This window comes from Panthera leo, chromosome C1 (genome assembly GCF_018350215.1).
Source record: "Panthera leo isolate Ple1 chromosome C1, P.leo_Ple1_pat1.1, whole genome shotgun sequence".
NCBI classification, from domain to species: domain Eukaryota; kingdom Metazoa; phylum Chordata; class Mammalia; order Carnivora; family Felidae; genus Panthera; species Panthera leo.
In genome coordinates, this window is record NC_056686.1 from 62,746,178 (window position 1) to 62,771,534 (window position 25,357).

General features: G+C 38.9%; 1 protein-coding gene across 8 annotated transcripts in view; it reads right to left on the reverse strand.

Moving 5' to 3' along the window:
- The window catches only part of SLC44A5 (solute carrier family 44 member 5), a 371,332-nt gene extending 350,655 nt beyond the window's left edge, over positions 1-20,677 (reverse strand). For 5 of the 8 annotated variants that reach the window (XM_042952512.1, XM_042952507.1, XM_042952517.1 and 2 more), the window contains exon 1: positions 19,873-19,945. The gene's annotated coding sequence lies outside the window, so the exon portion shown is untranslated. Of the gene's footprint in view, positions 1-10,392; positions 10,480-19,872; positions 19,946-20,543 lie in introns of those variants that run through there. The other 3 variants (XM_042952509.1, XM_042952508.1, XM_042952516.1) reach the window with 3 other exon arrangements.
- Between the last annotated feature and the right edge of the window lie 4,680 nt (positions 20,678-25,357).

Below are 25,357 nucleotides of genomic sequence, written 5' to 3' on the forward strand. Positions count from 1 at the left end.
CCAGAGAGACAATTAGCATTAGTAGATGGAGGCTTAAAACAGAAATTGCAGGGGAACCTAACACTTTACATTACGATGTACGATTAAACTTTTCAAAAACCAAAGCTCATTGTCTAAAAATTAGTAATGGAATCTATCTGTTAAAATTGTTCCATGTTGTATCTTGGCTTTAAAGAGATGATGGAGGGGTGCCTGAGTGGCTCAGTTGGTTAAGCAGCCGACTTCGGCTCAGGTCATGATCCCACTATTCATGAGTTCAAGCCCCACATGGGGCTCTGTGCTGACAGCTCAGAGACTGGAGCCTGCTTCAGATTCTGTGTCTCCCTCTCTCTCTACTCCTCCCCAACTCATGCTCTGTCTCTGTCTCTCAAAAATAAATTAACATTAAAAACTTTTTTTAAATAAAGAAAGAAATGATGGAGCTAGCTAAAATGAACAGGCCTATATTCAAAAGGCTTGAGTCATTTTGGCCCACTGGCATAAAATAATAAAAATGCCAAGTAGTTAATACCACAATTAGGACTACCAATTTAAAAGCTGCATTGTCAGCAATGAAAAATGTAATTTCAGAATTATAATGAAAAGTCTCCTATCATAACTCATAAAAATGATGTATATGGGATGTGATAGTAGGGAAAGGTAGCCAGTATTCCAAAAATAATATATGGGCCCCACTTATATACAAAAGCATATTCATGGATATGATCTAATTTCGCCTCTCATTTAAATGAAATGATTCTATATATTAGCTTTCTAAATTGTTTACAATTCAGAAAGCAGAATCCTCTTCCATCTTTTTTCTTTTCCTTACAATTTACCTGTTAAAGAAAGTAGGACCCTCCTTATTCATTATTGCATGAAGTAGAGAGAGTAGCAGCCAAGAAAGAGCTTCATTTTTCTCTCATCATTTCATGCTAACACTCTGTCAGGTCTCCCCTCCTCTACTTTTTGACAACATCTCTTTCAAATGTCTTTTCATAACAGTTTCACTATCAGGTATTTTAAAAATTCAGTCTTGTCTAAATCAAAGCATTAATTTCATATAAGATTTGGGGTTTCTCCTTTCCTACCTGCTCAGAAATGACTCCTGGTGGGTGGGAAGAGAAGCAGAAGGAAAATACGGAGGAGGGCTCTGTTCTGTTCTTTCATACTCATTTCTTCCTTCCTAACCCACCCCCATCTTTGCCCCTTGCGTTTCTAGATCCTGGAAGATGCAGGGATCTAAACAAAAGTCTTGTTTACAATTCTCATTTGACTATTAAACGCACTCTGCATGACAGGCTTCCAAATATTGGACCTCACAAGACATGTCTGTGGAGTCCTTTGGTCTTTATGTTTCCTGCAATGGACAGTGAACTCTTCAACTGACCTGTTATAATCCAGCCCTTCTCAGCTTTGCCCCGGTAAGCAGCCCTTTTAGATTGGGTTCACTTGGCTCACAGAAATTACAATGTTAGTGCAGTTTGAGAAACTGCTGACTCCTTCCTTCTGACCCTGCAGTCAAGGGCAGTTCTATTTAGTTTCCTATCTTCAGTCTTCGCCAGAGAAGCAGAGACCTGTTATGATCATACTTTGCCCCAAGTTACGGGGGTCCACAAGTCAGCTTCCTTCAAGAAAATGCTCATAATCTGCTAAGGTAGAGGCATGGGTAAAGCCTAATAGTTCTGCACTTTTGCAAACATCTGGCCAGGGGCTGAGCTGCCAATCCACCAATTCTTAGATAACTCTAACTTTTAAAAGCAGTGTAGCTGGGCATCCCCAATACTTGATTTGGGGTTGAGGAAAGCATCTCCATCCCCTCCCTATAAAAGAAGAAAAAGAAATGCCACATTGCTTTCAATGCCTATGAATTCCTTCAAAAGATCTTATATGAATCTCTCTTCTAAATAGACCACAGACATGGGGCGCCTGGGTGGCTCAGTCGGTTAAGCGTCCAACTTCGGTTCAGGTCATGATCTCGAGGTCCGTGAGTTCAGGCCCCGCGTCGGGCTCTGTGCTGACAGCTCAGAGCCTGGAGCCTGTTTCAGATTCTGTGTCTCCCTCTCTCTCTGGCCCTCCCCCGTTCCTGCTCTGTCTCTCTCTGTCTCAAAAATAAATAAAAAACGTTAAAATAAATAAATAAATAAATAGACCACAGACAGACGACAGGATTGGTGATCTGACCGACTTTCAGTAAATCCAGTGGGGCTGTGTCTAACGCACAGGAGGTAATTGTCACCTAGTGTCCTAAGCTTTGAATTCTCAAATTTTTAAGACAATAGATCATCTCCCATTCCTTATGTTGTTATAGATGTGAAGTGACTTTTGAATAAAGCTACTATAATGGGACTTAGTCTTTCTGAATTGCCGCCAGACTACTCTGAAGGGAGAAATCCAAAATATGGGGCTGGAGGGGCACCTGGGTGGCTCAGTTGGCTGAGTGTCCGACTACGGCTCAGGTCATCATTTCACGGTTCATGGGTTCAAGCCCCGCGTTTTGGCTCTGTGCTGACAGCTCAGAGCCTGGAGCCTGCTTCAGATTCTGTGTCTCCCTCTCTTTCTCTCTCCCCCTCCCCTGCTTGCACTCTGTCTCTCTCTGTTTCTCAAAAATAAATAAACATTAAAAAAATTTTCAAAATATGGGGCTGGAGACCCTCACCTTAAATGGCTCTGTTCCTTTAAAAGCTATTATTGAATTGCTTCTGTGATTCAGCCCAGGTGGAAAGAGCATAAGGCAAAGGTCATTAAAAGGTAAACAGAAACAGCAGCACATTATCCTAACTGCATTCTTCCCAGTGTAAATAAGCCCATCTGCTTCAGTTGTTACACTAGCAAACTAGTCCAGGTACTACACCACACTAGAGTATAAAATCTGTACCATAATAAAATTGGCAGGGCACCTGGGTGGGGCAATCAGTTGAGCAACGGACTCTTGGTTTCTGCTTAAGGTCATGATCTCACGATTAGAGGGATCAAGGCCTGTGTGGAGCTCCATGCTGACAGCAGGGAGCCTGTTTGGGATTCTCTCTCTCCCTCTCTTTCTGCCTCTCCCCTGCTTGCATGCGCGCAAGCACGCATGCACTCACGCACACGCGCGGTCTCTCTCTCTCAAAATAAATAAATACACTTAAAAAAAATAAAGGGTATTTTTAAAAATAAATAAAAATAACATAAAATTGGCAAATGTATTCTGAATTTGCAATGAATTAGGACACTCTCAGTACATCTATTAGCTAATTAGAAAAGCTAAAGTCCTCATATTTAGAAGATGGATAATTCACTAACATTTTCTTTAAGATTTAGGAAAATAGGGGTACCTGGATGGCTCAGTTGGTTAAGCATCTGACTCTTGGTTTCAGCTCAGGTCATGATCTCATAGTTAATGGGTTTGAGCCCCGTGCCGGGCTCTGCCTGACAGCAGGGAGCCTGCTTTGGGATTCTTCCTCTCTCTCTGTCCCTCTCCCACTCACGCTCTCTGTCTGTCTGTCTCTCTCTAAATAAATAAACTTTCAGAAAAAAAAGATTTAGGAAAATAAAATCCAACCATAAATACTATACTAGTTTTATTTTGTTTACAATTTCTAAGTAAATTTAATGATTAGGAAGGTAAATAATCCTGTAAATGTCACATAACTAGCTTCCTTACTCTAATTTTATACATATAAATGCAGTTAAGTAGAATGGGAAAAAGCTGAGATCCAGAGTAGGAAAATCTGGGTTCACATTCTTGGCCCTAAGACCTACTGGCTGTGTAATTTTAAGCAAATCACTTCATCTCACTCAGCCTTGGTTTCCTAATTTGTAACATAGCAATGATAACAACATTGCAAGGTTGTTATGCTTTGTAAAGGAGCTATAAATCATTTTGCCAATATTACCTTTCTCTCTCTTTAACAAAACACTTTTTTTCTGGTACATTATACAAGAGGAATTTACCTGACTAATTAGGGGCACAGTCCTTGATGTCAGACAGTCTCAGTAGTCATTCAATGTCAGTAGGTATTTGTTGAACAAATAATGAAATACTTTTCTGCCTCATCCTATGTCAGAACCCTAGTCAAATTATGTATCACCTCCAAGCCTCAATTTTTATGCATGTAAAATATGCAAATAAGAATAACTACTTCAGTGCTTCTCAATCTCGGTACAAATTAGAAACTCTGGAGTCTCTGATTTAGTAGGTCTGAGGCAAGGCCTAGACAAATAATACACTTCTGCTTCACACGTATTTGGAAACTAACCCAGAAGTGAGAGTCACTAAGCCCTCCTTCTCAAGGCTATTGTGAAGATTAAATGAGATGATGTATAAAGACACTGAGCACATACTTAATTCATGCAACTGTAGAGATTATAACCTGCTTTTATAAAACATTTTATATAAATTTATTTATAAAAATATTTTATATAACATATTTAAGAAATAATCAGTGAATTATTAAAGCAGTGGTTCTCAAACTCAGCATGATTCTAGTGGGGAGTCAGGACGCTTTTTAAAAACAGATTGCTGGGCCCTGTCCCCAGATTATCCAATTCAGTAGTCTTGAGGGGGAGCCCAAGAATTTGCATTTCTAGCTAGTTCCCAGAGGCTGCTGATGACACTTTGAGAATCACTGCATTAGAGAAACATTAATCATCCAAAAATTATGTACATATAAAGTAAAAACAATAGGCAGGGAATAAAGTGTCAACATTTTATAGTTTAGATGTCAGCAAGGTTAATTTTGTTTGATGATTTGAAATACAGTCTCATATGATTACACCTTTCTCAACAAAGCCTCAACTGACTCCCTAGGGTGAATGGGAAGGTCATACCTTTGCAGTCCCACTGCAATTTGTATCGATTTACCAAATATCGTTTCACTCAGCTTTGTATGGAAATGAACTGGTAAGGCATTACTTTCCCCCTTGAGTAGAAAGCAAACTCCTTGAAAGTAGAGATCATGTCATATATATCTCTGTACCCTCAGAGCCCAGCACAGTGCCTGCAGACATTCAATAAAATGCTTAATGAATGAATGGAAACTCAATTTGGATAGAGTAATTTTGTGATTTTTTTATTGTAATCCCCTGGTAACTCCCCAGGAAAGTCTAGTGGTATACAGACAACCATCTCCCTGTCATATTTCTTTCATTAGAGCAAAGGTTCTCAAAGGAGTTAAACTCTCCTATCACCCTCCTGAACAGAAGTTTGGCCTTAAACCAAAGAAATAATATCAATAGCAACAATTTACAAGCATATAACAGTTTGTTTTACCAATAGATTTTGTAACCTGAGGGCTCAAATTCACAAAATTAGTTAGTGGAATATTAGAAATAAAATAGTCTCACTCTGAGCCGAACACTCCTAAAGAATTTCTTCTTCACTCTGCCAGCTCATCTACTATCTAATGTGAACCTCATCAGTAGTTGCTGCACCACTGAGAGCTCACTTTCTGTGCTGAGGCAAGATTGCTTATGTCAGGAGAGTGCTTTCCTTCAGATGGTGCCTTGATAATTTACTTATTTTTGTTATTATTATTGTGGAGTTTTTTTGCATTCAATTAGGTGGCTCAGCTCTTATTTTCAGGCTAGGATTATTTTAAATATTAATTCAAATCCTGATTAGAAACATTTTGCAACATAGCCTGATTTAAAGACAATGAAACAGCATCCTTAAGAGGAAGAAAGACAAACAGCTGTGACCTTCCCCTTTTTTAAAAGAGCTCTGAAGGTCATTCCAAAGACTCTGTTCCTGGAACAGCTATTCTGCAATCAACACAAACTCGGAGTTTTTTTACTGCCTCTGGGAACTGCCTCTGGCACTCCCAGGTGTCCCTAGTCTCACTCTTTTCTTCTCTTGCTACCTTGATACAGAATACATGTTGAGCATCAGACATCTGGCAGCATAATTGGATTTCAGGCCAGTGTGAGAAACTGAATGTAAACAGAGTCAGCTGTGGGTACAAACAGGGCAGAAAAAAGAAGTATGAAAACACGGGCTGACCTTGGGGCGCCTGGGTTGCTCAGTCGAATAGGCATCCGACTTCAGGTTATGATCTCACGATTCATCGATTCAAGCCCCCCATCGGGCTCTGTGCTAACAGTTCAGATCCTGGAGCCTGTTTTGGATTCTGTGTCTCCCTCTCTCTCTGCCCCTCCCCTGCTCATGCTCTGTCTCTCAAAATTAAATAAATGTTAAAACACACACACACACACACACACACACACACACACACACACACAGAGGCTGACCTGGAAGCAAGCTGGGTGGAGCACCTTTGTTGTAAAAAAGCTAGCTTTGACTATAATTCTAATTTTCTGCAGTTCTCCCATTTCTGGAAAATGGGAAGTAGGGGAAGGCAGGCAGGCAGGAAGGGAAAGGTGGAAGAAAAGAAGGAAGGGAAAGATGGAAGGAAAGAAGGAAAGAGGAAGAAGGAAGGAGCAAAGAGAAAGAGAGGGAGGAGAAAACAAGAAACGAGAATGAAACAAGCATTTATTGAACACCTATTACACACAACATAATGCTATATACTTTGCCATTTGTTATGTTATTTAACTACCACACAATAGTCTTGTAAGGTAGGTATTATTGTCTTCATTTTTCACATAAGGAAAGTGAAGTTCGATGAGGTTAAGTAATTTGTTCAAGATCATATAGCTGGAATTTGAACACATATCTGTCTGACCCCAAAGTCCAGAAAAAAAAAGAAAGCAGGTAGGCTCTGGGAAATATTGTTAAAAATGATAAGAAATATCATTTCAGGGAGGGAACATATGAGCAGGAATAATAGGAAACTGAATTGAGATGTGAGATTGTTCTTTCTAGAATAAGATATCTGAGTCCTAAACCTAGTCCATTATGTTTTTCTTATTAAAAAAAAAACATTCATTCATTTCCTCAACAAATCATTGTGGAGCACTGAGAGTAAGACGCTTTGCTAGTAGCCATCAAAGATACACCTGTGAACAAGGCATGACATTTTTGGTCTAGTAGGGAAGAAAAGTGACTATACATACAATTAAAATGGTTTGATAAATGCTAACAGGTGCAACCTCAAGGAGGTATGGACATACTTAAGGCATGCATAATTAAAGGCAAAATTAAAGCACCTTTCTTCTACTTTCTTGTATTGTGTGTATTTGCATGCATGTGCGCATGCACGCACACACACACACACACACACACACGCACACACACACCACTCTAATTCCAGGACATAGGTGCAAGACCTCTGTTGCTCCATCGGTCATGTCATCCATAAACAATAGAGCCAATTCCAGAGCATGTGGTGAAAGAAACATTGATCTAAAAGTCAGATCTGAATTTTAATCTAGACTTGCCAAGTTCTGGCTGTGTAACACGGGAAAATGATTTTAACCTTTCTGAGACTAAGTTTACCCATCTGAAAAGAAGTTAAGCTAAATCATTTATAAAATCTCTTTCATTTTTAACACATCCTGGAGTGTTGCTAATCAGAAATTGGTTGAAAACTATCTTAAAACTTCAGACTTTAATACTTATGACTATTTCAAGTTACATTATTTTAAAAGTGTGCTGAACCACAGTCACATGAATTTCACAATCAATATTAAAGAAGGTAAGTAAAACTGACATCACAAATGGAAATACATCAGCTTTTGAAAAATTGAAATGAAAAATGAAGTTCTAAAAGGGAAAAAAAGACCATGTTTAAATATAGCATGAGAGTCTGTAAGTCAGATCCAAATGTCATTAGTGTCTTCAAGTGAAAGGAAATATTAAAAGATAGAATTTTCCTCATCTTGTATCATAATATCTGACTATCTACAGAGTAGAAAAATAAGACTAAAAGTTAGGAAAGCTGAATTTCAGTGTTAATAGTATTTCATTTGTACATCAACCTTTTTAAAAAGTGTCCATATGTCAAATGTAAACTGACATTCAAAATTATAATGAAATCACCAAGTGATACGTAAATTGATAGTAAGCAACAAAAATTCTTTGGTAAAGATGGTTCCTCATCCTTTGAAATGGTAAAAATAATATCTATAAATTTTCTCTCCCTCCTGAAGATTAATGAGTTAACAATTATAAAGGTTTTATACCTTGGAAGAATGCTAATAATGCAATAGAGATAGGCAGGGAATATACCTTTTTCTTTTACATCATTTTTAAAAAAAGAAAGATTAAAATCACAATGTTAAATAATAATGAACTGCATATCAAGCTAGTTTTTCAAGATATAATATACAAATTAATTTGATAATCCTTAAAATCATACTTGGTATTACACAGCTGCAGTTCTTAATGAAACCATTTTCAATAAATTACTTTTTGTTAACCAAGACTAACCCAAAATAAGAAAATAATTATATCAAAGGAGGGAAGGAAAGTAGGGAGGGTGGGAGGGAAGAGAAAATATCTCTCCAGGTATTTCAGAAATAATTCTAGAGTAATGAAATTTAAAGATTCCAAATGTGGAAAAGCCATTTATTAGGAACTAACTAAAGAGTATCTCTAGGTGACAGTGATGTATCCTCTGGAAAAGACATTGCCTAAGGGCAGCCTTTCAAGCTTTATTCACCACCCTCATCCCATCATCTATATTTTTAAATCAGAATTTTCCTGTCTAAACATACCAGATTCTCAGTGTTTCAAAAACATCTCAAAGGGCCTGACCCAGAAGTTATTTATTCCCTGTAGATCATGGAATCAACTTTTTCTACAATAAAAAAAACTTTAAAAATTTTTTATTTTAGAGAAAGAGAGAGAAAGACCATGAGCGAGCTGGGCAAGGGGCAAAGAGAGATGGGGAGAGAGAGAATCCTAAGCAGGCTTCACACTCAGCTTGGAACCATTACCCTGGCATCATGACCTGAGCCAAAATCAGGAGTATGTACACTTAACCAACTGAGCCACCCAGGAGCCCCCACAATAAAAAACTTTTGATGAGTTGAATAGTTCCCTATGTGAAGTCTTAAAGAAATAAAAACAGTAACAGTTCCTGATAATCCAGAAATAGATTCACATTATGGATTACTCAGACATGGTCTGGGGAACCATTCCTACTACATATGGGAACAGCAACACCTGCTCTGAATTCTATCTATGGTCTCAGTTCAGTGGCAGGAACAAGAACTGTATCCATTCATTGCAGAAGAATGACATCCCAAAATTCACTCATCTATTCATTCAGCTAATTATTAATGAACACTTGCTGTTAGGCACCAAGATAAAGATTCAGTTGCCTCTACTTTAAGATGTTTAAAGTTTAATTTCATATTCATGAGAAAATGTACTGTCAATAAAGGAAGAATAGGACAAAAAGAAAAATGAGTATATAAACCTTAGGAGTTCTGATTAAAGGAAGATAATTTAGCACCACTTTCTTCTGTACCTTTTTTTCTTAGAACTCAAGCTATTAGTACATATCAGACCTTGGAATAACTTTCTAGTGAATTTTCTGATAATTTATAACATTATTACAAGATAATACTGTTACAATTTGGAGCTAACATCAGATCTTCTACTAACTAATCAGTACAATTCCCTAGATATATTAATTACAAATTCACTTTCCTTTTCATGGGCCACACTTAACTTTTTAGACTTAGATGCTACTGGGTCTCTTTAACCTAAAGACATAGTTCAACACAGTAAACATGCACATACATACACACACAGGGACAGATGTTTATTAAACCACTATATTTGTAGAGAAATCCTAGAAAATTCAGTTGATTATGTTATTTATGTAAACACAATGCAAGAATCATTAAACCATTAAAATTAAGAAGAATATATAAAATATAAATATGTATATTTGATTTATTCAATAATATATTCATTTAGTCTCTGTGACATGCCCAGAGTTACACCAGACATTTTATATAATCAGGACCCTCAAGGAGGGATGCTCATAGCCTAGTAGTGGGTATCTGTGGAGGGACCTAGAGAAGGGGATAGCCAATGGGCACATGGCAAATCCCAGGCACCATGAGGTAGCAGTCCTTTGTTGCAATCCACTAAAACTCAGGTCCAAATCAAGGCACATTACAACCTAACCAAAGCCAGGTTTGACCCAAGAAAACTAAGTCAAGATACAGAAAGACTGAAAGAAGCCTTAGGAAAGAGCAGAAAGTTTCTAGACAACTGGCTTGGGAATAGGGTGCTGTTCTCCCAGGCACCAAGTACAGACTGGCTGGCCTGAAACTGCCTGATAGTATCACCAGAAGAGTGGGAGGCAGGCATCAGCGACAGTGACACTCTGACCCTGGGATGTTAAGCTACTGATTTTGTCAGATTTTTGGTTCTTTTTGCTTCAGGGTGGTGGTAAAGCTAAAGATCCACAGGAATACTGAGAAAGGAGATGGACTCAACATTTTAAATCCATCTAGGAGCACTAATAGAAGCATGTGCAATATATCTGATAGCCCTAAAGAGGAAATGCTTACCTGTGCCTGTAGGGTAGGGGCAGGGCAGTGCCAGAGAGGAAGATGGGGGAAGTTTCATAGAGAAAGTAGTGACATTTGTGTTGAGGCCTGATGGATTAAAAGAGATTTTTAAGCATTACCAAAAAATCTAGTATAACAAAGAGAAGTATAAAAGAATGTGTGTGGTCCTCAGTGTTAGAATGGTAAGATCTTTAAGCTTAGAATAGATGCAGAAAGTGGTGGGAGATGAAGCAGAAAAGGTAATCATGGGTCAGATCCTAGAAAGCCTTGTATGCCTTGTTTTTATCCTGGGTAGGTAATGGAGAGCCATTATTGAATTTTAGGGCTGTGGAGTGATCAGATTTGCCTTGTAGGAGTATCAGATTTTCAATGTAAAAAAAAAATAATTAGAGGTGATGTAAAGCTAAACATGAGGAGACCCGTTAGTGTATAGGTGGTTCAATCCATACTAGAAATGATGAGCACTCAATTATATTTCTGAATTACAGAAAAGTAGATACTTAGGATCAATAATAGTGACTGACTTGATCAGGGCTGAGTAGAGGCATGGAAAAAGAATCAAGGATAACTTCAGATTCTCAACTTGTAAAACCAGGTGGATAAAGATGCCATAAAATAAAATTGCAGCTATGCAAAATTATACATCAACAAAGAATAGATGCAAAAAAAAAAAATGGTGGTGGTGAGGACCATAGGATGATTTGTTTCCCAAAACTTTTTCAGTGTTCTATCATATGTACAAAATTATTTGGGGCTACATCTAGGTTTAAATGAAAGTTCTGCAAATTACTAGTTTATAACTTGAGTAGATTATTTAACTTCTAGGGATTTAGTCTCAGCCAATATTAATTTGTTTATAATTCACCTTGTTTCAAAGAAGATTTACAATAGTTTCTAGGGGTACCGGGGTAGCTCAATGAGTTGAGCATCCAACTCTATTTCGGCTTAGGTCAGTATCTCACAGTTTCATGAGTTCCAGCCATGCATCAGTCTCAGCGTGGAGCCTGCTTGGGATTTTCTCTCTCCCTTTCTCTCTGCTCCTCCCCTGCTCGTGCTCTCTCTGTCTCTCTCAAAATAAATAAATAAACTTAAAAACAAATAAAATAGTTTCTAAAAATACATACAATTCAACAAAACAAAATATATAAAGAGAGACGATGAGAAACAAAAATAAATCCATAAGTGAATGACTTATGATCTCATAGTCTTGAGCAAGAAGGGGACTCAGACTCAGTTCCAAGCTTCCTAGCTGTCCACCCCTTGTGAGAGACATCATGAGTTCTATGACTCACTTTATCCATCGTTAGTTAATGACATTTCAGAGAAACTTCTCCATCAGATACAACACACATACTCTGTAAAACAGTGATCAGCACAAGAAATAACATCTGGAAACTTAATATGATGTCAAGTATCTCAAGATCAGTCAGTGTTACAACAGTTAAGCACAAATCAGCAAAAGCACTTCTATGGGGGGCCAAAATAGCACAAGCTGGATAAGTAGCTATTTCAAGGTCTGGCTGATTCCAAGAAAAAGTTTTAGCATATCTAAAGGAATGAAAGGACTACATGTTTATTCAGGAAATCCCTCCTAAAGAGTCCTCCCATAAAATTACTCAAGAACACCATCTGGAGTGCCTGGGTATCTCAGTTGAGCTTCCGACTCTTGATTTTGGTCCAGGTCTTGATCTCATGGTTCATGAGATCGAGCCCCACCAGGCTCTCTGCTGTTAGCAGAGCCTGCTTGGGATTCTCTCTCTCTCCCTCTCTCTCTCCCTCTCTCTCTCTCTCTCTCTTTCTCTCTCTCTCTCTCTCTCTCTCTCTCTCTGCCCCTCTCCAGCTTGCACTCTCTCTCAAAAATAAATAAATAAACTAAAAAAAAGAAAAAAGAAAAAAGAATGCCATCTAACCACTTTCCCATCCCCAAGGTCTTGATGATTATTGAACCACTGGTCTAACAATGGCAATTCTCAAGATTTTTCTGCTTCCATGTTAAAAAAAAAAAAAAAAAAAAAACAGTTTTCAAAAATACAAGATGTAGCATAAACCCATTAAATAGGGACAAATAATGGAAAGGAAGTCTAGACTCACAAAAATTCTAAATACTCATGATATTTCAGTCCTTTTACTGTAAGCAATTAGCTTTTTAAAATGCCCATTAGTTGAGGCGCCTGGGTGGCTCAGTCAGTTAAGCGTCCAACTTCAGCTCAGGTCACAATCTCGCGGTCCGTGGGTTCGAGCCCCGCGTTGGGCTCTGGGCTGATGGCTCAGAGCTCAGAGCCTGGAGCCTGCTTCCGATTCTGTGTCTCCCTCTCTCTCTGCCCCTCCCCCGTTCATGCTCTGTCTCTCTCTGTCTCAAAAATAAATAAAAAACGTTAAAAAAAATTTAAAGAGAAAACCTCAAAATAAATAAATAAATAAAATGCCCATTAGAATTTCTCAAAGACTTGCTTTAGTAAAGTATTTCTAATTTATATCACTTTCTACCATTTAATGCTGCCCCAAACTTGAAAATGGATTTTCCCAAGTCAGTTAAAAAGGTTACGTGTCTCTTCTGACCCACATACACTTGTGTATAATCTATTAATTTGTTTCTTCATCATACTTAGGGCATTAATTCAGGACCAGGTAGTGAGAATTTACAGAAGTTAAAACAGAGTCTTGATCTTAGAATTAGGTATGTGAAGCCTATGTCCTTTAGTCTTTGTGTTGTTTCTACAGATCATTAAATAAAAGTTTATGTGTGGCAGTGTGGTAATTATTCAATTTAGAGTTTCCACAAAGTTTTACAAAGTATCCATTTCAATGTCAGACTTTCTTAGTGGTTAAGAAGATGAGAAAAGAGGTAAATCCCAATGCTATTCTTTGTAACTTCAAGTCTATCCTCCCTCAAACAGCTAAGATATCTCTGGACACATTTATTTATGAGCAAAAACTTTCTTAAACAACATAATGGTCCTTCTTTATTCACTGATACTCTTTCACTATAGCAAAGGTGTTAAATCAGCAGAATCAATGTCTTTGCCATGGGAAAAGAATATGATGACATTCTTCTGCAGCCAAACAAAAGAACTGTGAATAAGAGGCGGAGATCAGTGAGTAAGAAGAAAAAGAGCTTAATTCAAACTGAAAAATGCTATTAATATTTGAATTTGTAAAGTATGAATATCTATTAAATAGCTTCCATAGTATTTCTTTTTTCATTTTATGACTTTTTATTTTTTTATCTAATTTTTTTATCGTAGGATAAACTTTAAAATGACTTTCGAGTTTTTTTGGTAAGGCAAACATGGAGTGATAATAAATTTTTAATAAAATTGTATGGTCAATTTCAAAATCTTATATTTTCAGTGGGGAGGGGGTGTCTCTGGATTTGAACACTGAAACACAAGCCAATGAGCTACAAAATTTATACTAAGAACCTGTCCTGTAAGTTCTCCAAATGCATACATTTTAATTGCTTCTTATAAAACTGGATTTTGAAAAATAATTTACACAATGAATATGGCAATACTTTTTAAAATTTTTATTTTATTATTATTTTTCAATTCTAATATAATTAACATATAGTGCTGTATTAGCTTTGATCCTACAGGAAAATTGCTCTAGCACTTAGGACCAGTCCTGACTTTGGTCAGAGTCTTCCTTACCTGATAGGATTAGTAAGAGTGCAGCTCTCCACTAAAGTCCTAGTGGCCAGAAGAAGCCACAAAAAAGTAGTCTGGGAGGCTACTCATCCTTTCACATTAAAGAGAGAGAGAGAGCTAAAACTTAACAAAGCATTGTGTTCCTGATCCTGTGTTTCACAAAATATTCAGACAGATGCAGAACAGGAATCAGCAATGTGAAATTGTTGTTCCTCAACTGAACAACAAAATTTTTACTGTGATTTCAATGCTTCTTTAATAATGTGAGCCCTAATGAGAAACTACCTAAGTTTATTAAAAAACTGCAATATGCAATGGCAACCACCAGAAGGAAGGAGAAAGGCAAGGACAAAGAGAGAACAAACCAACAAAAAAAATGAAATATTTTTAGTTTGAACCCTAATTATTGTTAAAAAAATTGTGCCTTGTCTAAACATAGAAGATGAGATAGATAAAGCCAGCTCTTCTGGATTCCTTTTTCAGAAGTAGCTTCCTAGCCTCTCTCTGGAAGAATGGAAAAATGATGGGGCTAACCCAGAATTTTGCAACCTCAGCGCTATTGACAGTTCAAACCAGATCACGCTTTGCTGTAGGGACTGTCCTGGGCATTATGGAACGTTTAGTAGCATCCCTGGTGTCTACTCACTAGATCCCAATAGCATTACCCAAGTCATGACTGTGAGATTGCCCACAGTCACTGCAGAAGTGCATCTGGTCAAGAACTACAGTATTTTAAAAATTTTCTTTAGTTCTTTTGAGCCTTCCACCTGAGAGGATAGACTACTGCAGCCAGCAACACAATGACTGATAAACCTTTCTCTTCTGGCAACTTTCTCCTATTGTGGCATATTTTATTAAATATTTCACCTGGAGGTCCATTGATACACCTCTTTTAATGCTATATTCAATATTTCTTAAATATGTATTTATTTATTTTGAGAGAGAGAGAATGAGAGCAGGGAAGGGGCGAAAAGAGAAGACAGGATGACACCTATGTCCATGCTGACAGCAGTGAGCCCCATGAGAGGCTTGAACCCATGAACCAGGAAATCATGATCTGAGCTGAAATCGGAGACTTAACTGAATGAGCCACCCAGGCTCATTTTTAAGATAGTATATTTAAAGAAAGAAAAAGAAAAAGAAATGAAATAAAGTCATTCTACACAAATTCTTCCTTACCTCCCCAGGAAACTGTCATGAAAAGCAGCCATAAAGTAAAAGAGTAAGAGAGGTCAAAGACAAAAAGCACACAGTAACACACGACAAGGAACAAAATCTGCTATTATTTCTCAGATGTTAAGAAAATCAAATTCTCTTCTCCGCTGCTTTTCCCACCCCAGCCACAGCACCTTTTCTTTGCTCCCTTTGCCAACATACCCTTTAAGAGTTAACTAAGTCGTCTCTAATCTCCTCCCATCTCTTTTAACCTGTTCCATTCAGACCATCACTGCCACCACTACAGTTAAACCACCCTTGTCCGGGTTTGCAGTGACCTTCACATTAATAAATCCTGTGGCCATTTCTAAGCTCTCATCATACTTCACTTAGCAGCAGCATATGACACAGTTGATTACTCCTCTCTTCCTTTGCACAATTTCTCCCTTGGCTCCAGAACTCCACACTCTCTTGATTTCCTCCTTACTCACTAGTTGCTCTTTTTCAATCTCCTTTACTAGTTTCCTCCTCTTCTCCCTTTCTCTTAATAATGCAACAATCCTGGGCTCAGATAATTTATTTCCATCTGCACTCACTTCCTAGTGAGTCATCCAGTCCAGGCTCCTAAACACCACCTATGTGCTGATGACTCCCAAACTGCCTCTCTCCCAGATTCATATATCCAACTTCCTGCTTGTCACCTCCACTTGAATAGCAAATAAATGTTTCAAACCCAGATGTGTCCAAAAGTGAGTTCCCGATCCTTCCCCCTAAACTTGCCTCACCCACAACTTTCTAACACCATTTGATGGCAACTCCATCCTGTTAGTTACTCAGGCCAAAAACTGTGCAATCGTCCATAACACCTAGCTTTCTCTCACCTTCCACATACGGTTAATTCAGGAAACCATATTAGCTTCACTTCAAAATACATTCAGTATCCTTTCACTTCCCATGTCCTTCGCTGCTGCCATGCTAATGCCACCAGCACCTCTCAACTGAAATACTGCAAACATCTCATTACTGGTCTTCCAGCTTCTCTCCTTGCCCCTATAGGATATTCTCAACACAGGAGTCACAACAGTTCTTTTAAAATGTAAGTCATATCTGGGGCATCTGGGTGGCTCAGTTGGTTGAGCATCCGTCTGACTCTTGATTTTGGCTCAGGTCATGATCCCAGGGTCATGGGATTGAGCCCCACATCAGGCTCCACACTGAGCATGGAGCTTGCTTGGGATTCTCCCTCTCTCTCTCTCCCTCCCTCCCTCCACTCCTCCCTCCCTCCACCTCTCTCCCTCACTCGTGTGTGCTCTCTCTCTCTAAAATAAAAAAGTTAAAATTAAAAATATATTTTTAAAAATTCACAAAATAATAAAATGTAAGTCACAGCACATTACTCTTCTGTTAAAAACTTGCAGTGGTGCTCCATTTCATTCAGGGCTGAAGCCCTTATTTTATTTTATTAATAAGCAAATGATCTTTTTTTCAAAAGTAATCTCTGTGCCCAATGTGGGGCTTAAACTCATGACTCCAAGATCAAAAGTCTCATGCTCCACCAACCAAACCAACCAGGCACTCCCAACTAGTCCTTTATATTGTCTAAATTGTCTAGAGGTCCTGTCTCATCGTCCTGACCCCTTTCCTATTTCTATTCTCTTCTCTAACTCCACTCAGCCTCCTTTGTGTTTATCAGACATTCCAGATATATGCCAAACTTTGGGTCTTTGCACTGGCTTTTCTCACTTTCTGTAAGGTTATTGTCCTGCCATGAATAACTACTTCATCTTCTTCAATATTGCCTTTCAATTAGGCCTAGCCTAACCATCATATTCCTACTTACAACTGACCTCTCCATCATCCTGTTACCAGTGTTGCAAATCCCCCTTACCATGAATAATTTTTTTCTTTTTTTCACAACATTTTTCAATTTTTAATATCAACAATTTGCTAAATGTTTATTTTCCATTGTCTGTCTTCCCTATCTAGAATGTAAACCTGGCCACAGCTCCATTTTTTTCTGGTAAGTCCCTCAGAATTGTGCTTAGCACAGAGTAAGCATACAACTTATATTTGTCAAATGAATGAATTAAATAAAGTGCACAAATATCCCATCCTGAAGTAAAAGGGATGGCAGCATTCTTTTTTTCTTGATCCTTTTTCTCATTTTCCTGGTCATACATCAAAGCACTAGTTGGCCTGGGAGGGAGAAGGATCTCCTTTTGGCAGAAAGGAACAGATAAATAGAACTTAGGAGAGGTTTTTATTGGAAGATTTTAGGTTTTAAGGGACTTTCTGCCTTTTCAGTTTGGGGATCTGTGAAGTCTTGGGCTGTTTGGGGGATTTTAGGACTTCTATGTCCTGTTTATCACTCCGATGTTTAGTTTGTTGGGGCTTCTAGTTGGAAGTACGTTCCAAAATAAGTGAAACAAAGGAGCTAGGGATGAGGACCAAAAAAAAAAAAAAAAAAAGGAGAGGAAACAGGCTGCTAAAAAGAACTCAAGGACAACGGAAAAAAGAACTTGAGGTTTTCAGTCCAATTCACTAAAGTAAGCTCACTAAAGTAAGACAGTGGGCTAAAATTTAAGGCCAGTGCTGATATTAGCAAGGAAAATTGTAAATCAGAGTGTTCCTTTTATTCTCAGGAGACTGAAAGTGGCAGATGGGTACAGGAGAAGCCCTAGAATAACTGTATAAATAAGTAAATTAATCCCATTATAGTAGAGGGTTTTTAAAAAAAAAAAAACCACATTCTTCCATACACATCTCCCTAATACACACACACACACACACACACACACACACACACACACACACACCACTGAGAGGGTCTCTATCTCCCAAGATAGAAGCACAAAAGTAATGAAACACATATGTATTCATTATCTAATGCTATGTAACAAATTACCCCCAGATTTAGTGGCTTACCACAATAGTAACCATTTATTATCCCTCACAGTTTCTGTGACACAGGAATCCAGAAGCAGCTTGGTTGGGCAGTTCTGGGTTAGGGTATCATAAAGTTCAGTCAGATGTTGACTGAGCAAGGGAAAACTGAAGGCTTAACTGGGCTGGAGGATCTGTTTCCAAGGTAGATCCCTTATATGCCTGGCTCTCAGCAGGTGGCCTCAGCTCCTTCCCACATGGGCCTCTCTACAGGGATGCTTGAATGTTTTCACAACATGGCAGCTGGTTTTCCCCAAAGTAAGCAATATAAGAGAGCAAAGGATACACAAGAGCAAGGCAGAAGCCACATGCCTTTATGTACAATATAGCCTTCTACTGTACTTTACTGGTTACACGGGTCAGCCCAGATTCAGTGTGGGAAAGGAGAATGTAGGGTGTGAATACCAGTAGGCAAAGAACATTGAGGCCATCCTGAAAGCTGGCTACCACCACAGTCAAATGGCTTCACATATAAATGACAAAATAATCCTGATCTATCTTAGAGTTGACTAGGATGCATCATTTCTGTTTACCCATTTCAAAACGTGAGATCCTTTATTCACCTTGCTTTGCCTCCCCATCTCTATCACCTTAGCAATGTATTTTTAATTTAATTTGTTTAAGTTTATTTATTTTGAGAGAGAGAGTGTGTGTGAGCAAGTGGGGAGGGGCAGAAAGAGAGGGAGAGAGAATCCCAAGCAGGCCCAGGGCTGTCAGCGCAGAGCCAGATGCGGGACTTGAACCCACAAACTGTGAGACCATAACCTGACCCGAAATCAAGAGTCAGATGCTTAACTGACCCCCATTTTTAATTTTAAAAGTGGATTGCAAACAATAAAGTTGTGACACTTCTGAGGAAAATATAAGAAGATATATCATGCTCTTGATTCAGCAGGGGAAAAAAAAACTTGACGATCTACCTCTCTATGTTAGAGTTGATTAACCCCGAGGAAAATGAACAGATATTAAAATATTGGACATAGACAGAGGAAAAAGAGTCACAGGGCTTGTTTATGCCTCTATCCAGAGTGAACAATTTACTCTTAGACCTCAAGAAAGCACCTAATGTCTTTGTATCTCAATTTCCTCATATGCAAAATGCAGATAATATTCATTCACATGTATAAAGAGTGATGTGTGAATATAAATTGGGAACTGATCTCTATTTTATATGTACCAAGATATATATCTTCAATTATGTAGAATGCCTTTACAAAGAGTAAACTTGATCAAATTCAAGATACATATGTCTTGATATAAATTATATAATTATATCTTATTATATATATATAATTATATATAACAAGACATATATGTCTTGACTTAAATTATATACATATACATGCATATAATAATATATAATATAATAATATACATGCATGTATACATATAAACATACACAACCAAGATATAAATCTTGGAGAGGCACCTGGGTGGCTCAGTCAGTTGAGCAACTGGCTTCAGCTCAGGTCATGATCTCACGGTTCATGAGTTCAAGCCCCACATCAGGCTCTGTGCTAACAGCTCAGAGCCTGGAGTCTGCTTCAGATTCTGCATCTCCCTCTCTCTGCCCCTCCCCTGCTTGCACTCTGTCTCTCTCTCTCTCAAAAATAAATAAACATTAAAAAATGTTTTTAAAGATATAAATCTTGGCTTATATAGAATATGTATTCACAAATAATAATCTTAACCAAATTCCTTACATAGACTATTCATATGTCGCAGCAGCACTCACCTCTTTCTCATTCTTCCAATAACTCTATGAACACTGAGCACTTTTTCTAACTCAAACATACTGTGACAGTCAGTAGTATGGAAAAGAGATGATGTCATAAACACATTGTGTTACAGTATCACTAAGGGCCAGATTCATCCTTAGTTACATAATCCTTGAGGTATACCAGCCTTGCTAGACTCAAAAGAGAGACTTGGAGTACAAAAAAAGAGAAGGAGGGGGCTAAACAAAGCCCTGAAGCTATAAAAATTCTTAGTATATTCTTAGTATATATGCTTGGCAAAGAAGCAGTTTGGATGTAGAAGAAGGCAGTGGAGAGCTTCAAAATAATTATTTATATCTTCTATAAGTACCATGGCACTTTCTAGTCACCAATGCTCAGGGAGCAGAAAATCATCCAACAGACCCCATTTTCCCCCGGCCAACATCTCCACAGTAAGATCAGAGACCCAAGAGCCACTCTCCCTGTTAACTAGCTGTCAAGCGGCTACCTCCAACAAATGGCAGTTGTTATAATTAATTATTTCATGTTGCTTTCATCTGTAAGATTTGTAATCCATAAGAAAACCTAAGAATGATTAATAAAATCAAAGCTATCTTTTAAAAGCCTGTATGCTTTTATTGTTATAAATGCTTCACAAGTAAAAGATCAGTCAAAAGCATAAAGGTACCCTGATTTGAACTTCCTTTGTGCTCGAATTAGAGTGTTTCTTTTGGAACACCCTCACATCAGGCTTCTGCGCCTCTTGGCAAAATCATGAATTGGCTGATGTTGTCTTAGAGGCTTTCCTAGGTCTCCTTTCCCACCATCATTCTTCTTTCATGGACTCCATTCTGTTTCCTAGGAATCCCTCCCGCTGCCTTCCACATTCCACCCACTGCACAGTCAGTCATGTTCCAGACTTTTTATAATTCTCCTTTCTAACATTACAATATGTTTTTCCAAAGATTTAATTTCTTTGAGAGGCTTGCTAGGTGGGTAACTAACCTGATAATCTTTACCATATTCTCTTTAAAATTGTTTTTCAATCAGAAATTTCTAGAAATGCTATCAATATCTCAGCACAAAATATTGTAGGTGTTTTGGTAAGTAGTAGAGAGGACACTTGAGTATAACTAGACCTTTCAGAAAAGTGAAGTTCAGGGGTGCCTGGGTGGCTCAGTTGGTTGAGAGCTTGACTTCGGCTCAGGTCATGATCTCACAGTTTGTGGGTTTGAGCCCCACATTCTGTGATGACAGCTTGCAGCCTGGATCCTGCTTCTGATTCTGTGTTTCCTTCTCTCTCTGCCCCTTCCTCCACTCGTACTCTGTCTCTCTCTCAAAAATAAACATTAAAAAAAAAAGAAAAGTGAAGTTCATTGGGTTGTTTCACTTGGCCTAAGAAGTTGATGTGCATGTAGGGGTTCAGGACAGATCACCCCTATACACACACACACACACACACACACACACACACACACATACATACACACACACACACACACACAATGTGCCACTTTGGCATATGGATTAATTTGAGCTGAAGGCACTTGAGACCCTGAGGGCTCAAAAGAAACTTTTGTCCCTCCCTTAACCACACCAAAGAATCTAAATTGGGGGGGTCTCTCCCAGAATAAGGGTTATTAACAGAAATAGATTTTATTGGAGTGACCCATCTGTATGGTATGACAGACATCTAATTACCAAACATCCGCTCTTCTTATCACCCTGGGAAATGCATTCCTTTCCTCTGAAATCCCAGACCTCTACCCACCTTCTCCTTAGTTCAGAGTAACAAAGATAGTTCATTTTGCCTGGTTGTCTTTGGAATTTCCATGTCTATGGATCTATTAAATTTGATTTTCTCCTGTTAATCTGTCTCAGATCAATTTATTTCTTAGTCCAGCTAGGAGGCCCTTTGAGGAGACAGGAATTAATCTTGCTCCCCAACATATGAAAGCTGTTCTCTCTAAAATCATCCTTAAGGATAAGAATATAATCCCAAACATCCAATGCGTATCCATCCAGTTGGCTTTCCACTGCAGTTAAAATAAAATGTATAATCCTGCTTAGGGTCAGAAAGATCTGGCTTCTCCCTACCTGTCTCTACCTCAGACCTTACATTCCAGCCAAACCAGCTTTCCTTCTGTACTTGAACATGTCAAACTGCAACCTCATTCCTGCCTTAAGACTGCTATGTTTCAGTACTTGGTATGCAAATTTTACTTCATTTGGTTCCCAGCTCAAATGTCACCTCTTCAGATAATCTTAAGTAACCTTACGATCTCTAGCACATCATCTTTTCTTTCTTTTTTTTTTCCATGATATGTACGTTTTAATCCCCATCACCGATTTCACCCATCCCCCCACCCACCCTTCCCTCTGGTAACATCAGTTTGTTCTCTATAGTCAAGAGTCTATTTCTTGGTTTGTCTCTTTTTTTTTTTTTCCTTTGTTTGTTAGTCCTATTTTATTTTCTTCATGGTATTATCATTGTGAAATTTTCTTGTTCATGTATTTGTTTACCTGCTCCTTCTAGGTCCCTTATTAATGTACTCTTCATTGTCCATCACGTTCATCACTGTGTCCCTAGTGTTTTGCACAGACCTGACACATATCCAGTACTCAGTAAATATGTGCTGAATGAATGCATGAAGATGAATCCAAGCATAATCTAACCATTAAACTTAAATAATTGAGAAATCCTATACTGATATTGGAAAGGAGGAGCAGTGTTTAATATCACCATAACTAATGTAACTTGTGTTTATAAGACTTTGATTGATCATGGACTACAGCATTTTTTAACAAAATTTTGTTAATATTGGATTGATAAATATTCCATTTGCCTCTTTGAAAAGCTGTCCTTTTGATGAGGTATCACAAATAAATGTCAGTATTCCTTGAGAAGTATGGCGAACTCATCTTATTCTTCTGTCAGTGTTAAGAAATTACATTTCCCTTTGGCCAATTTCTGTCTGTTCTAGGTATGTAGTGTCTATTGCTAGGACTTCAGAAGCCAATGAGCAACTTGCCTGTCACACGCTCCAACAAATGATCTCTTCCCCCATGCAGTGTAGCTAAGCAGAGAAGCAGCTTTCCTAAGATGATAACCAACACAGCATAGAATATTGTTAAACCTATGGTTTATTATCCTGCAAAGTTTACCTGAGCAGGCTGCCAAAAGAAAGAAAAAGGCTAGCAATTTAACAATTTGGTTTTCTACCAGGCAGTCCCTATTTAGCTGGTTGTAACTTAGAAGCAGATGTCTGAGAGCAAGCAGTTCAGCAAGCCTGCAGTCAAATGCTTTTGTAGAGATCTTCTCTTAAAAGGAAAAATTGAGGCAAGTCAATGGGTTACAACTTTCTGGGCTTGCTTTTGTTATCTATAAAGTATCACCACTAAACCTGCTTTGCTAAAGTGAAACTCCAAGGATTAAAAAGAGGGGGGGGGAGCGTCTTTCCTTCTAAGAATTATTAAATAAACGAGTTTTAAAAAAAGAAACCCAACATTAGTAGAGAGGGGAAAAAAATACCCACAAATCAGTAAGCGCTAAATAACATAACTTTCCCTTTAAGGAAAACATGTAGCATAAGAAAACCTTATTTTTAAAAACTGCAATGAAATTTCTTGAAACCACACATCCTAGGAAAGCTTGATTTTTAATTCTTCCAGAGGAACTATTAACACTTAAATGACAAAACTCTATTAACCTCTATTCTTCAATTATTTCACTATCAAATTAAATGTAAGGAAATACACACAATCCTATCTTGGCATCCAAAACAAAAACTTCTTGGTGTTTTTTTTTGGGGGGGGGAGGAACTAAAGAGGAGGTGTCTTTTTCATCAAACCTCTTATACTAGTTCACTTCTCATTAATTTGGTCTTTTTTGTATTTGTTGTGCTTCTGCCCAGATTAATTTCAAGAGTAAGACCAACTCTAGCTGCCATGTACTGTAAAATTTTTCCACTGTTCATGGACCATTTACAATGGCAAGGTTTGGGGTGGGTATGAAATGTATTCCTGCCAATGGATAGTCCCATCAGCAATGCTGAAAAACAGTCCTTCTGTTTTACTCATCATGCCATATGGTTCCATAAAAAAGGAGCTAACCAAAAGTGCAACTAATGCACCTTGTCAATCTTGGTTTAGAGTAATGATCTGATATTATGGTAAGGAAATTGTAGATGAGTATATTCTCTCATTCTTCCTTTAGTCATCTACCACTTTAAATATGTACTGATTCATTGGAAGAAAAAAAATTCAGGCTTAAGACCTTTTCTATTTTACAGGAACTGTAATATTTTAAAGAAAATTATTATACATATATTACAGTTTCAAACAGAACCCCGGTGTTTTGTAGTAACATCTTCCAAAAGATTAAGGATCATGGTTTTAAACCCTTTCCAATAAGTGATTTGAGAACCCCGGAGCAATTAAAAAGCAAGCTGAAGCACCAAGATAAAGTTGTGTCCCCCTAGTGACCTCTAGAGTGGAGCTAAGCTCCCACAAGCAGGACTTGGGGAAAAAGCAAGAAGCACGCCAAAGCCTAACGCGCTGCTAACACCAAGCCGTTACCTTCAATAATGTATCCACTGGCATCTCAGAGGGGTGGTCCTATTCTATATAACCCTAAAGCACAAGAAGTCTCCGCCTCCCCGGCCAGGAGACGCATTGGGTCGAAATCCAACTTCAAGCACCGTCCCTTCCTCCTCCCCAAGTTGCTGAGGTCCAGCCCTTCCCCACCCACCCAGGGGCACAGACTTCTGCGAGCGTAGTGTGGAGCCGACTTCCACCTCTCCACAGTGCTGCACACAACCTCTCGGCCACTACCGGTTCCCTTGCACGAGCTTGGGAGCGGGAGGGAGCCGGCGACCGGCGACCTCTACGAGTCCCCGCTGCGGGCTCCTGAGGCCAGTACACCGGCTCCCGGCGCACCGCACTCTGAGAGTCCAGACGCACCCTCCCGCCCCACAAAGCGAGATGCAGCTCAGGAGGCTCCCTCCCGAGCTCTTTCTTGTCCTCTCTGCCATCGCTTCTCCTCCCCTGAACTTTCCAACTTTGGAACCCCCGGTTGCAAAGGAGCAACAGGGGGGAATTGCTAGACTAGAGTCACTGCCTGCCAACCCACGTCGGGAAGAAGGAACTAGCCCGCAGGGACCTGGCCGGTAGCAACTCTTGACCTTTGGGCAAAAGAAGACCCAGAAAGCTGCTACCTCCTCCTCAGGATGGAGGTAAAATGGATGCAGAACTTGTCACCCAATGGATGAAGGGGCGGTGGGAGGGGGAAGGTTGGGAGGTGGGAATAGAAGAGACCAAGGGGAAAAAACTCCCTCTCCCTCCCTCCCTCTCTCTCTCTCTCTCTCTCTCTCTCTCTCTGTCTCACACACACACACAAACGCGCGCGCGCGCGCACACACACACACACACACACACACGGGGAAAACCTCTCAATCTCTCTCCCTCTCTCAATTTCTCTCCCACGCGCGCGCGCGCGCGCAC